This window comes from Rissa tridactyla, chromosome 9, assembly GCF_028500815.1.
Source record: "Rissa tridactyla isolate bRisTri1 chromosome 9, bRisTri1.patW.cur.20221130, whole genome shotgun sequence".
NCBI classification, from domain to species: domain Eukaryota; kingdom Metazoa; phylum Chordata; class Aves; order Charadriiformes; family Laridae; genus Rissa; species Rissa tridactyla.
Genome location: NC_071474.1, coordinates 49,196,341 through 49,209,523, shown reverse-complemented (window position 1 = coordinate 49,209,523; position 13,183 = coordinate 49,196,341).

The window sequence follows — 13,183 nt, the reverse complement described above, 5'->3', positions numbered from 1 at the left end:
AGCGAGCCACACTGAGCTCTGTGGGCTGGCAAAGAGCAGTTGTGCTGCCCTGATGGTGCGGGGACACAGGACAAACCCAACAGAGACGTGGGGATGGCTGGGCTGTGATGCCCAGGATGGGGAATGGGAGGGAGCTGAGGTCCCAGCCCTGGCAGAAAGAGGGTGAGAGCGGGCAGACGGTGTGCAGGGCGGAAGCTGGGCTGGCCATCACCGACGGTCAATGAACCCTCCGAGGCAGCCGGCAGATCCCACACCCCTTCAGAGAGGAAAACATCTGGACAAAATGACTGGGAGCTGCTGAAGAAAGGTTGGCCAAGGATCTGAGAGGCGGCCGAGCTGCCCGAGGGAAGGAGCGGGCAGGCTTTTAAAAGCCCACCATGGGCAGGAGGGGAAGTGAAGGCAGCGGGAGGAAGTCTGTACGGAGGAATTGCAAATGGATTGATAGAAGGAGTTGCAGAAAGCAGCAGTTGGAGGACAGCAGTGAGTATGAAGTGCAGAGAACTGATAAGAGATAAACCAGGTCAAAATCCGGCAGGGCAAAAGCGCCAAAAGCACCAGGGCACAGGGATCCTGGTGGTAGAGTGGCGCTTGCAGGAGATGTTAATAGTGGCTAACGCTGCTGAAGAAAAGGCAGAAGTGTTCAATAAACATTTCTGTTCCGTATTTGGCAAGAAGGAGGAAGATGCATTCGCATCACATGAGGATGAAGTACTTTCCAGTCCATTAGTAACCAAGGAAGGCACAAGACAAAGTCTACCACAGATAAACAGCCGTAAAAGTGGCCAAGGAGACCTCCGGGCAGCACTTTTCATTTTGTGTCAATCCAGCAGCCCTGGGGACGGGCCAGGACGTGGCCCTACCAGTGGAGGTGGCACTAGCAGAGGGTCCAGGCATGGGGCGGGGGTGACTGTCAGCCCTGGGATGATGCTGGAATCAGGCGAATTCCTGAAGGGGGGTAGGGGGCTGCCACAGGGGTGTCCCCTCTCTCTGCGGCACTGGTGGATGCCGAGCACTGTTTTTGAGGTGCTTCCTCACCCCTTCCAGGGGTCGCTGAGGGTCTGAGCCCCATGGGAGGGGAAGGGACCCGAGCCTTGCCCCTCTGCCCCGCACGGGGTGTGTCGGCAGCGTCAGCACAGCCTGGCAGCGGGGCTGGCGAGGGGTCCCGGAGTGACCCCACTGCTGCCGGGACCCACGGGAGCAGGGGGGCGCTGAGGTTTCTTCTCTTCCACACCTCCGGCTGGAAGACATCCCCCTTAATCTGGGGAGGGGGGGGTCCCTGCCTGGCGTCCCCCGCGGGCTGCGGCCGCGGGCAGAGCTGTGCCCCGCAGCGGGCCCGTGGGGCGGGCTGTGGGGGTGGGTGCGCGGCAGGAGCCGCGGGAGGCTGCTGCCATCCCGTGGGCACAGGGGGTAGGACACGTCCCGCGGCCTGAGCCCGGGGCTGGCCCCCCTTTCTGCCCCCCGCCTCCCGTGGCTCTGCCCCTCCGCTCTGCCCCGGGCCCGGGGTCCCGCCGCCGGCGCTGCCCGGGCGGGCTGGGCACGGTGCTCCCGGGGCCGCGGCTCCTTCCCGTGGCTGCCGTCCAGGGAGCCTGTCCCGGAGTGTTTTGGGGATGCTGCTATTTTCAGCAGGTCGCATCACCTCCTGGAAGGATCCCGGCGTGCAGGTCACCGGCTCCTTCTGCCCTTCGGCTGCTGGCCCACGGCCTCTCCAGCAAGCCCGGGAGTGGCCGCTCGGGGCAGCCCCAAGGCCAGCAATGCCTGCCATGGGAACGGCTGCCCCACACCAGCCCTGCTACTTCCCGGCCATCAGCTCCTCATCCGCAACCGGCACGTGTCATCGGCTGCCACATTCTCGCTTGCAAGCCTTGCAAGCCACGACGGGCTCCCTAAAGCCCCAGATCCCAGAGCCACGTGATGGGACGAGGCTACCAGGCAGGAGCAGGCATCCAGCCCCGCTGTTGGCAGCGACAGCTGAAAAGTAGGTTTCCTATGTTTAGCTCTGGCCTTTTTGGGTCCTGCTGTTCTCAGGGCTGGGGCGGTGCTGATTTCTGCCTGCAGCTCCGCACACCCGCTTTCCTCAAGGGCACCGGCTGCTCCGCGCCCCAGGCGAGGCAGCTGGCACCCGGGCACGGCACTGCCAGCCCCACGCCACGGCTGGCACCGGCTGAGAAGCCAGAGGGGGTGAGAACTCGTTCAGGGCTGGTGCAGCCTTGGAGAGCAGGGGGCAGCTGAGGCCGGTGCACTGCACACAGAGAGGCTCCATGTCGCTCTCTCGGCTCTAAAAAGAATCGCCTTCTCCTGGCTGAAATGTGGGGTGGTCAGAGCAGGGACCCCAGCCCTGCAGCCCCCCAGGCTGGAGGGGGTGATGGGGGGGGAAGAAGGGCACAGGGGGAAATGCGGGGGGCCGTGGGGGGACCCAGGCTCAGCCAGCTCTGTGCCAGTCGTGGGGTGGGTGGCTCTCTCCTCTCCTCACAGGCAGACCCCAGCCATGTGCCGGCTGTCCGGGAGCTGCAGGGTCTGTCCCGCAGCCCATCTTCCCAATGCACACTCTGGGACAACCCTCCATGGGTGAGTCTGGGAGAGGAGACAGCACCCCGTCCTGCTCTCAGGCTGTCTCCAGAGCCACCCCCTCTCCTTGCAGACCCCTGCTGCAGCGGGGTCGGCACCAGGCAGGGCTCCGGGCGCAATCTGCCGGCGCCGTGTTCACCATCCCTTCCCGCTTGGTGCCTTGGAGGGGGCCGGTTGATGCAGCCGGGCCATCTGCTGCTGGGGAGCCGGCGGCTCCCGGCAGCGCTGCCGGGCAGACCCCCCTGCGCCTCCGTGGGTGCTAAGAATAGCCCGCGCCGTCAGCAGCCCTGATATTTGCTGGCGCCCGCTGGTGCCACCCCCGCTCCGGGCTGCTGGGCACAGGAGGCATCTGCTGCCTGACGTCAGCCGCCAGCCACGTGCGGGGACGCGGTGGCAGCCTAGGGGGACGTGTGGCTGGGGAGCGGGGGGCCCATCCCCCCATCAGCCTGAGCAGGGGCATGAAGGCTCTGGTGGGACCGGGGGCATTGCTGCCTGCATCCCTGCAGCCAGCGTGGGGACCTGGCGAGCTGCTGGCCCTCCGTGTCCTGCTTTTCCTGGTGTCCCACAAACAAATCCTTCGTCCCAAGCTCTGCAGGACCCCCAGGAGATTTGGGGAGGCCTCCGGGGCAGGATGACCATAGTTCTGCCATTGTGCCTGGGCCCTGCTCCACAGCTGCCGGCAGAGCCGGGGCCACGGGCAGAGGGACGGGGACCCTGCGGGGCTCTGTCTCCTGGCAAAGGGTCTCCTCCGTCCAGGGGGGTGCAACATCCCAGAGCTGCTGTCGTGGGGCAGAGTGGTGTGTGGGGCAGCTTCCACTGGTTGAGTCACCATCCCTAGAGGTACTTAAGAAACATCTAGATGTGGCACTTCAGGGCATGCTCTGAAGGGCAGAGATTGTAGGTTGTTTGGTTGGACTCCATGATGTCAAGGCTCCTTTCCAACCATGAAGATTCTGTGATTCTGTGATTCCCTGAATCCCTGCGTGGCCCCTTCCCCTTTGCAGGGGTCCGTGGGGGCTGACGCAGCTCTCCTCAGAGGAGTGGGACTGGGGGTGCCCCCAGCTGCTGCCACCCTGTTTTGGGGGGTCCCATCAAGCCTGTGTTCTCCTGAAACCCACCTGCCCTGGTGGGGATGGGGTCGGGCAGGGACGGGGCAAGTCGAGCCCCGCTGGCTGCAAACGTGGGCGTGATGCCCCCCCCCCGCCTCTTGCCTCCCTTGTGCAGGGGGGCACAGACTGTTCCCCCGATCCTGCCCGCCTCCCCCTGGCTCTGCCCTGCTGACTTGCTGGCTCCTGCTCTCCCAGCTGCAGCGAGTGACAGTGTGTCACCCCAGCGTGGCCGTCCTCGTGCCTGCTCTCCTGAAGGCAGCAATCCGGATGGTGAGAAACCAGGACTTTGCAGGGGAAAAAGCCAATAGATAATCCCCGATCCTTCCCCTTGCCAAGCGTTTCTGGAGCTTTTCCCACAGGCAGCCTTTCCTAGCCCTGGTCACCTCCTCTGCGCCCACCTGCAAATCCAGACACCCCTCCTCTCCTGGCTGGGAGCACGGACCCCGCGGCACAGCCCGGCCGTTCCGGCTGGGCCAGCAGACAGCGGAGATGCTGCTCCTCCGCTGAGCACCTGCAAGTGCCCAGACCGTGCCCTAAAATGGGTGGGTTTTGGTTTTGCTGGGACACTGCGAACCCACCAAGGGCTAACGCAGCCCCGCTGAGGGAGCCCTTCCTCCCCGGGCGAGGATGAGTCACGCAGCCCGCGCCAGCCTCGGGTGTTTTCCTTTGTGTAACACTCCAGCTAATCGTGTGAAATGCCCTGACAGGCCCCGGCCGAGGAGCCTCTTGGCAAGTGGGTTTCCACGCGCTGCCCTTCCCCGGCACGGGGACTGTCACTGTCCCGGGGAGCGACCCTGGGGGGACGCCGGCTCTGGAGGGGCTCCTCCAGCTGGGCCAGAGGGTGACGGGTTATTTCAAGGCAAGACTTTTCAGCTCGTTTGGAGGGGTTTTAAGTCAAATTGTCTTTCCCGTGGGGGTGGGTGCAAGCCTGGGAACGAAGCCTCGCGGCGAGGGGGTGAGGGCAGCACAGAAACCTCATGCACTGGGGCCAGCACCCACTGGCATCGTCACGCTGCACTGAGGATCCGTGGGGTGCACAGCAAAAGGGTGGCAGGAGCTTCAGGGATGCTCTGAGGAGGGGGCTTGAAACAATTATGTCCCCCCCGGGGGCGTGGGGCTGCTGCTGGCCAGTCCGGCAGAGCACGGAGCAAGCGGAGGGCCGGCAGCAGGGCACAGATCCGTGCTGCTCCTCCAGTCTGGAAATCAGGGTTTGGAGACGGCCGACTGCTGCCCATGGATGGAGAGTGGGGGCAGCCTCGGGGAGCGCCGGGGCAGGTTCTGCCCAGAGGCTGCGTGGGGACAAACCACGCTGGCGGTTTGGGCGGTCTTCAGTGTTTTATCGGAAGTGTAAAATAGGCTGCGCTTTCCTCTGGCGAGAAAGAATTGCTGGCGTTGGGGGTATAAAGTCCGTGGCTGCAATTAGACACATCGTACAGCGGTGAAAAATCCTTCCTGGGGTGGCTGTGGGTGACAAGCCACCCAGCAGGGCCACACTGCAGGCGGGTGTCCCTCTCCTCTGCCCAGAGCTTCTCACTCACTCCTCTGCTGTGATTTCCTTGCCTTGTTCCCATGAGCCTGGAGAGGTTATTCCCTCCCTCCCGCCTGCTGGCATTTCCATGCTTCAGGAATGCCGCTGCATTCCCTGTGACCTGCTCCATGTGACACAAACCCCAGTGACACGTGCAGGAGATGGTGGCCCTTGCCCAGCTGGCAGGCGGGACAGAGGACACGGGGCATCGCTGGGCTTTGGTGGGCATGGGGGGACACGGGTGATGCGATCCCATGCCGGGATCGTCCCAGGTGAGGAGGGGACACGGGGCAGCTGAGGCGCTGCGGGGGATGCAGGAGATGGTGGGAACCGTCCCGTGTCCCCGCAGCCACGTGGCAGCAGCGACTCTGGAGGGGCCCGAACGCCACCAGCCCCGAGCTTCTCCCAGGAATGTGCGCACCCACACACATGCGCACCCTCGTGTGCACTTCCCCTCCTCATCCTCTCCTCTCTGCGGGGCTTCTGTTCTCCAGCCGGTTTTGGCAGTCACGGCAAGTACCAGGAATGTCTTATTTTTGGTGGCATTTGAAAGAATGTACAAATATTCAACAAGACATTTATGTCTTTCCCTCGGGACTTGCTAGCTGTTTCCCCATGGCAATAAACTGCAGTTTTGAGCATTTTGAATTATGAGCAATGCTTTTGGCTCTGAATTCATCTTTCCAGCCCTTTCGGAGGGAAAACCCTTGTCTAGATAGAAAGGCCCAAAGAAGTTTGCACACACTGAGGGGCAGCTTCGTAACAACCTATGGGACAGCCCCGATAATGCTGCTCTTTCTCCTCATATTTGCTGGCGGAGGATGAGCCAGGCTCTCAGGGCCCATCCTGACCTCGTCGTTCAATGCAACATGTTGTTGGAAGGTGGGAGATGGACGAAGACTCTTCACGGTATACGCTTGACTTGAAAGCACCCACTCGTTTACAGGGCAGCAGGTCCCAGCACCTGGACATGGATCGCACAGACCCTACGTGGGTGATGCAGGCATGGAGCGTGTCTGGACATCCCCTTCCGCCTCTGTGGCTGACGTGAGCTGGCCATTTGGAGATCCACCCCTTGGGGGCACCAGGAGAGACGAGGCCTTGCAAGATGCATGTGAGGGAAGCGAAGTGCCCTGACCTTGGCTCCCCTGGACATGCCAGGTCGTGGCTTCTCTTCACATGGGCATCTTCTCAGAAAAGCCTCCGGGGCTGGAGGAAGGCCATCGCACCCAATGCTCCTGTGTGGCGCGGGGCGTGTGGGTGCTGCCTCGGGGGATGCCCGCACGCCCACCCTGCCAGCTCTCCACCAGCGTGGAGCGGCAGCGGTGGCATCAGCCTGACATGCTATTGCCTAGCAGCTGCCAGCGTTGCAGATAAATCCCCTCACTGTGTCACCGCAGACCTGGCGCTGATGTCCTCTGACAGGGCCCTCGGGGGTGTTGCTGGAGATACAGGAGATGCATCCCCCTCCAGGCTCATCTCTGCGGGGTGAATGGCTGCATGGTGGGAGCACGGCGGACTGTGGACGTGTTACATCTGGAGTGGCCCAAGAACACATTGGGGGTCTCCTGCCCCATCCTGGCCAGGTACGAAGCAGGTCCTTGTTCTCTGAGCCTTGTCTGGAGAGTTTTTTGGGGATACTGCCCCACTCAGGCACATTGCCCAGCACATTTTGCCTGCCCAGCCTTCTACACCTGCCTTTACACCCCTGCTGTGGGCATGCAGCAGGCAGGCAGCCTTGAAGACCTCCTTGCCCTTGGTATCTGTTGCAGTGTCCCGAGGAGCAGTGCCCTGATTTGGCCCTCACCCACGGGGTTCGGGCAGAGGGTGAGGGACCACTGGGAAAGTCCGTCTGACCTTTCTCAGCCGGCCCGGAGGGACACACTGGCTCTGCAGGGAGAGGAGCCGCACGCGTGCCCCAGGGTCCCTGTGCAGCAGCACTTGCCAAAGGGGACGACTTGGCATGGGGTATGTGGGGGAAGAGAGAAGAGCTGTTTTGTGAGCCTCGGTCACCCTGCCCCCAGTGTGTCCTCTCCAGACTGCCTGATGAGGATTTCTCCCACCCTGGAGCCCAGACTTCAGCAGTAAAAGGCGATCCAGCTTCTCTGCTCCTTTCAGGTGTTGCAGCCTTATTTCCCATGCTCTCCGACCCGCCAGGCGCAGCTCGGCGCTTGCTGGTTCAGCTCGGGCGTCAGAGAATGGTGCCAGCTCCTGGATATCTGCTTCCTCCACGCTTCTAATGTCCCTTGTCTTCACGTCCCTGATCAGGAGGGAGGTGCTGGTGCCCAGAGGAGCGGGGCCGAGTGACTCCGTCTAAGGAAGGTGCACGGTGCCGGGGTGACCGCGGGGTGCACAGAGGTGGTTTGAGGCGCTCCCTGCCCGCTCTACAGAGCCGGTGCCAGCGTGGGGGGCACCGGCAGAAAAGCTCCCCAGAGCAATAGCTCCAGCGCCCCCCAGCTTTGCCTCTGGGGGGCTGAGGAGTGGGGCAAGATGCAGGAGGCGACAGCTTCTGAAAGGTGAATTGTAGGAGACTGCGCCCAACGCCAGCCCGAGCAGACGCTGTCTCCTGCAGCAAGGCTAATCCTCCCCAGGGAGGCACTTGTTTGCACAGCTGGGAAGCGGTGGGACCCACTCCGCCTTGCTGGGATCGCGCGTTAGAGAAGGGCTCTGCGCGTTAGAGAAGGGCTCTGTGTGCCGGGGCAGGCAGGAGGCTAATCCTCCCGCACAGGGACCGGCCCGGCCCGTGGCACGGCCCCACTGTGCAGCCAGCTGGCAACGGCAGCATCCCCTGGTTCTGGTGGAGAAGGTGACCATGGCTTGGTGCCGCCATCTCTGCAGGGACAGCTGAAACAGCCACAGCCACCGCACGGAGCCCAGGAACCTGCTGAGATCCCATGGACTCGCCCCCTCTTCACTGGTGACAGCCCACGCAAAATCATCCGGCGGCCTTGGGGTGCCGCGGGAGCCCTGGGCAGCACCGGGGGAACGGTCCCCACGCCTGCCAGGGAGGGGGATGTACCCCGTGCCCTGTCGCCCATCCCAGCCCCAGGCGTTGTGTTACTATTTGTCAGCACAGGTTTCTGTCTCTCTTTTCCTGCAGCCACAAAACAACAGGAAGGAGGGTGAGTTATGGCCTCTTTGGTTTCCCAGGCGCTGATGCAGAACCCCTGTGGAGAGGGGGCAGGGACGGGGATGCTCCAGGAAGGAATGGCTCGGAGGCTGGGGACGGTAAATTCCCTATGCACAGATCTGTGACCCAGCAGCAGGTTTCAGCTAAATGTGGGGAAAATCAGCCAGTCCTTCCTTCCTGCAGCCCTCCTTCCCTCTCCCGGCCTGTGGAGAGAGGACTGGGAGGGTGAAGGATGGATGGGCTCGCTCTTCCACCTTCGGGGTCACATCTCTGAGGCTGACGGGGGTTTCCAGGGCAGACATGGCAGGACCAAGGCTTTCCTGGTGCTGGGCTATCTGGGCTGGGTGCAGAATTCTTGTGTTGGGTTCAATCCAGGTCTCGCACACCCAGCTTGGGGCATCCCAGCACCCATGGAAGACCCATCCCACCGTCCAACCTCCTTTGCCCCTCGGGTGGCAGGGACCCCACAGTCATGGCTGCGTGTCCCCAGACATCATTCACAGGCAGATCCCAGCTCCATGCTATGGGTCTCCAGCTTGCCGCCGTGACACAGAGAGGGATGTTGGAAGCCAGGTCCCATGGCCACCCCTGGCAGCCAAAGGAGCCTCTCCTCCTGTGCCTGGCCAGTGCTCCTGCAGTGCTGGCACCAGCCAGGGACCGGTGTTTGCTCCAGACGGGCTCGTCCCCAAGGAATCCTCCGCCTCCCTTGTCCTGGGGCTGGCAAGTGCCCCCCGTCCCTCACAGCGGCGCTTCCGAAAACAGGTAATTTGAGATAGTAAAAAAACGATCATCCCTGCAAAGCAATTCACTTCCCTGGATAGCCCCTGCAGTTATGGCATCGTTTCTTCCCTTGTTAATTTATGGGAGATATTATAACTTATCAAAAAGACAGAAGCAGCACAGCCATGGTTATAATTTCTAATTCCGCCTTTAATTAACACTGGTGATGGGTTGTCCAGCTGTGGCACTGCCAGGAGCTGCCACGCAGTAAATCCCCACCTAAGACACTTGTTTGACTGACCATGGAGATTAGGGCTTTATTAATGTGAATGAAGTTGCATTATGGTCAATTCAGTGCAGAAAGTAATTTAATCATGCTCAATGGTTGTCCAATCAGTGCCAAAATTGATGGACAAAGTCTCATTCTTGCCAAGGTTTCCCATGGTCAGAGGATGAAGATGGAGGCTGTCCAAATTGTGGGCATTCCTGAGACCAGCTAAGCCTGTTCGGGGTGCAGGGGATCAAACAGGGACGTGTGGCTCCAGCTGCCCACTCGACCGTTGCCAGGTGATGAGGGTCCATTGGTCGGTCCTGCTCACAGCCTGGCCAGGGGAAAGCAGAGCCATCGCCTCTGGGTCCTTCCCCACTGGGCCGGGAGGCGTGGGGCAATGTGGCCGGCAGAGCATGGCCGTGGGGCAGCAGCAAGAACAGACATTAAAAGTTATACAGAGAATGAGTTGTACTAATTAATGACTCCAGTGCAGGGACCTCCACGTGCTGCCTTTGGGGAGGAGGTGAAGGGGCTGCTGTGTCCCTGATCTGTGCCGGGGGAGAGTCCCACCTTGGAGATGCCCACAGTCATGGCTGGGAGCAGGAGCTCGCTGCCACCCCCTTGGCTGTGACGCTGTGGAAAAGGAAGGAGAGGGCTGGACCAGGACACACACCGGGCTCCCTGCCGGGGGATGCCATGGGAATGCTGCACCCCTCAGCCCTGCATCCAGTGGCAGAGCGGCTGTGGAACCTGCTGTGCTCCAGCATCACCCACACAGCCAACCTGTGCTCCATCCCCAACCTGGCACGTGTTTGCGGATCCTTCTGGGAGAAAGGTCCTGCTCCTTTGGCTGACAGCTGCCTCTGCATCCCCCTTGGGGCTCCCTGTTGCAGGCAGTGGGAGCAGCTGGGACCTTTAACAGCAGCCGGGATGCCGCCACAGTTAAGGCTGTCTCTGCCCTGTACTCGCTGCTGATGGGGCAGGATCCTGGGTGATGGCGGTCACCCTGGGCATTAGCAGCTTACGGGCAAGACCAGGGAGAGATGTTCGGAGCGGGGCACCCCAGAGCGGTTCTGTGGCCAAGGAGGGGGCTGAGCAGGAGTGACCTCCCACTTCCGCACCTCACGGCTCTGCAGCTGGGAGGCAGATGCATCTTGCCAAGTGGAAAAGGCTTTCGTTAAACGCAGTTCAGCTCTGCCATCAATTACACGAAGGCTTGAGCGTGAGTGAAGATTTCCCAGCACCAGCAGAGCCGTATGCTCGGGAGCCGCTGCGCGTGGGGCAGCAGCTGGAGCAGGGCCATCTCTCCCATGTTTCTCGTCGGGATGTGCTGGGCCAGGCAACGCGTGTCCCCGCAGTCTGGTCTCTCATCTCAGTCTCCCCTCTTCCAGTTTGAAGCCATCACCCCTCGTCCTATCACTACATGCCCTTGTAAAAAGCCCCTCCCCAGCTTTCCTGGAGCCCCTGTAGGGACTGGAAGGGGCTCGAAGGTCTCCCCGCAGCCTTTTTCTCCAGGCTGAACCCCCCGCCCCCTCCCCCCCAAGTTCTTGCCTGTGCTCCCCCCTCTGGGGCAGCCAGGATGGGGGCTGGCAGCCAGGTCTCCATCGCTGTCTGCAGCAGCCACTGGATGGCAGCAAGTCCCCAGCGCTGAGCCGCCGGTGGCCCCCGGAGAGGGGAGCGGGGCTGGCTGGTGCCCAGCAGAGGGTCTGGGGGCGCTTGCGGGGAGCAGACACGGGGACGTTCTCCCTGGAGTCCCCCGGGGGAGAGCGGGGGTCTCCTTGTGGGACGGGGAGGCTGGAGCCAGGCTGCCCTCGTGGAGCCCGGTGGGTCTTAACGCGAGGGGTGGCCAGTTGGGGACGAATAAAGTGGTGGAGATGGGGGGCAGCCCCTCTCGCCGGGTCAGGGGGGACGGGGCAGATCCTGCTGCAGGCCCAGCAGCGCTGGACGCTCCCCGGGACGGAGGGCACGGTGCCAGCCTGCACAACTGCCAGTGGCAGAGATACCGTAGAGTAAATGATGCTCCCGTTTGGCCCATAAAGCAGCCTCTTGTGCCTGCGATGCTAATTATTGCAGACTTAACGAAAGCACGCTGGCTGCAGTCCCTGCGGTGGCCACTTGTATAAACATAGTGGGGAGAACAGCCCTTAAAATGGAATATATTTCAGGAGATTCTGTAGCAAATGGCTTCTGAACATAAAGATGCACCTTGCACAGAAGTGGGCATTTGCACGGGTGTAAGCATGACACCATGGCCTGGTCCCAGGCACTTCTCACCTCTCTGGCGCTTTGGGGCTTTGCAAGAGAAAGGCAGGTCTCTGCCCGCCGGCTGCAGAAGGCCGGGAGAGCACAGAGCTCCTCCGGAACCCTTCCCGGTGGATGCAGGGTGCCGCTGCTTCAGGTGCGGAGGAGGCAAAACCCCCAGGGCTTTGGCCTGCGAGGATGAAGTTTGCAGACATCTTTGCACCCAGTGAAATGCCCCAAAGATGTTTCCGGGGATTAGTGCCGTGGAAAGGCACACGAGGAGAGGGGGAAGGGGAGAACAGACTCCCGAGCGCACGCAGGCAGAGAGAGATTTAAAAGCTGCAGCACGGCTAACTTACCCAGACCCAGCGGGGAAAGAGGGGTTGGGAGACCACGCAGGGGTATCAGAGCTGAGGACCGTGAGGACTTGGAGGATCTAGGGCAGCATGGCGTGGTTGGTCCTGCTGGGAGCCAGGGCCGCTTGTTTCCATGTTTCTGAGGTCCCAAAGCCAGGGAGATGGTGGGGGAGGAAATCCCGGAGGAAGGAGCTGTTTGAGCCACGGGAGCCTGGTGCCGGTACAGCTCCGCAAGGAGCCTCTCGTTCCAGCTGGGATTTCCGATCCTGCCTGGGCTCGGGTAAAGGCTTTGGCAGGATTCCTCTGGGGATGCCTCTAAGCCTCAGGCACAACTTAATGGGCTCTCGCAGACTGAATGCAAGTCGGAGGGGCTTAGAGCAAGTTGGGGACAATGTCACCGCTAACAGCCCACGTGCGATCCAGACACAGGAGTGGCCGAAGGGAGGCGGGCGGTGGGAGAACCGGCGTGGTCCAACCTGACTGGGCTGCGCAGGAGTCACAAATGCCCCCGAAATGCTGATGAGTCATTGGGGCACGTCGGTAGCCGTGTGGGGACTAAAATCCCCGGTGCAAAGTAAGCCGGGCAGTGACAGGCTGGGCCGTGAAGGGGCCACTGTGCAACCGGCCAGGAATTGCTCATCAGAGAGCTGGGGCAGAGCAACAAAATGAGCAGCTTAAATGGTTTACGAATGAGATAAAATAAAGGTTTATTATAAGTTTAATATAATTAAGGTAAATTAGCCATTACATAATGGTGAGACACGCACGTTTAACAACGCCCTTTGGGCCTGTCTTACGTGTGTGGCCCGTGTGAGTAAGAGCTGCCGGCTCTCACCTGCAGCTGGCGGGCGCAGGGGGTGCGGGGGGGCCCCGGCACCGCGACCTGCTGGGCTGGGGGTGCTGCGCACGGTCTCTTGTCTCGCTCCCTCGTCTGCCGGCTCCTGGGGGAAGAACAGCCTGCAGCGCAAAGCCAGAGAGCGAGGCAGAGGGTGCTTTCCTGTCAAAGCCTCATTATTCAAATTCCAGCTCCCCTCCCCTCTCCAGAAAACAGTTTGTCAAGGAACAGCAAGACTCCAGCAGCAGCGCTCCCCTGGGAGAAATGTTAAAAGTGATATCTTCAGCATGGAGTTCATGTATGTAGTACGGGGAAGCCTTGCGATGGGTTGTGCGTTGACTGGAGTCCCCAGGCAGGCTTCAAAGGCGCCTCTCCCCCCCAGCCCAAATCTCTTCACCCAACGTGGGGTTTCATCTGAGGAGACAAAC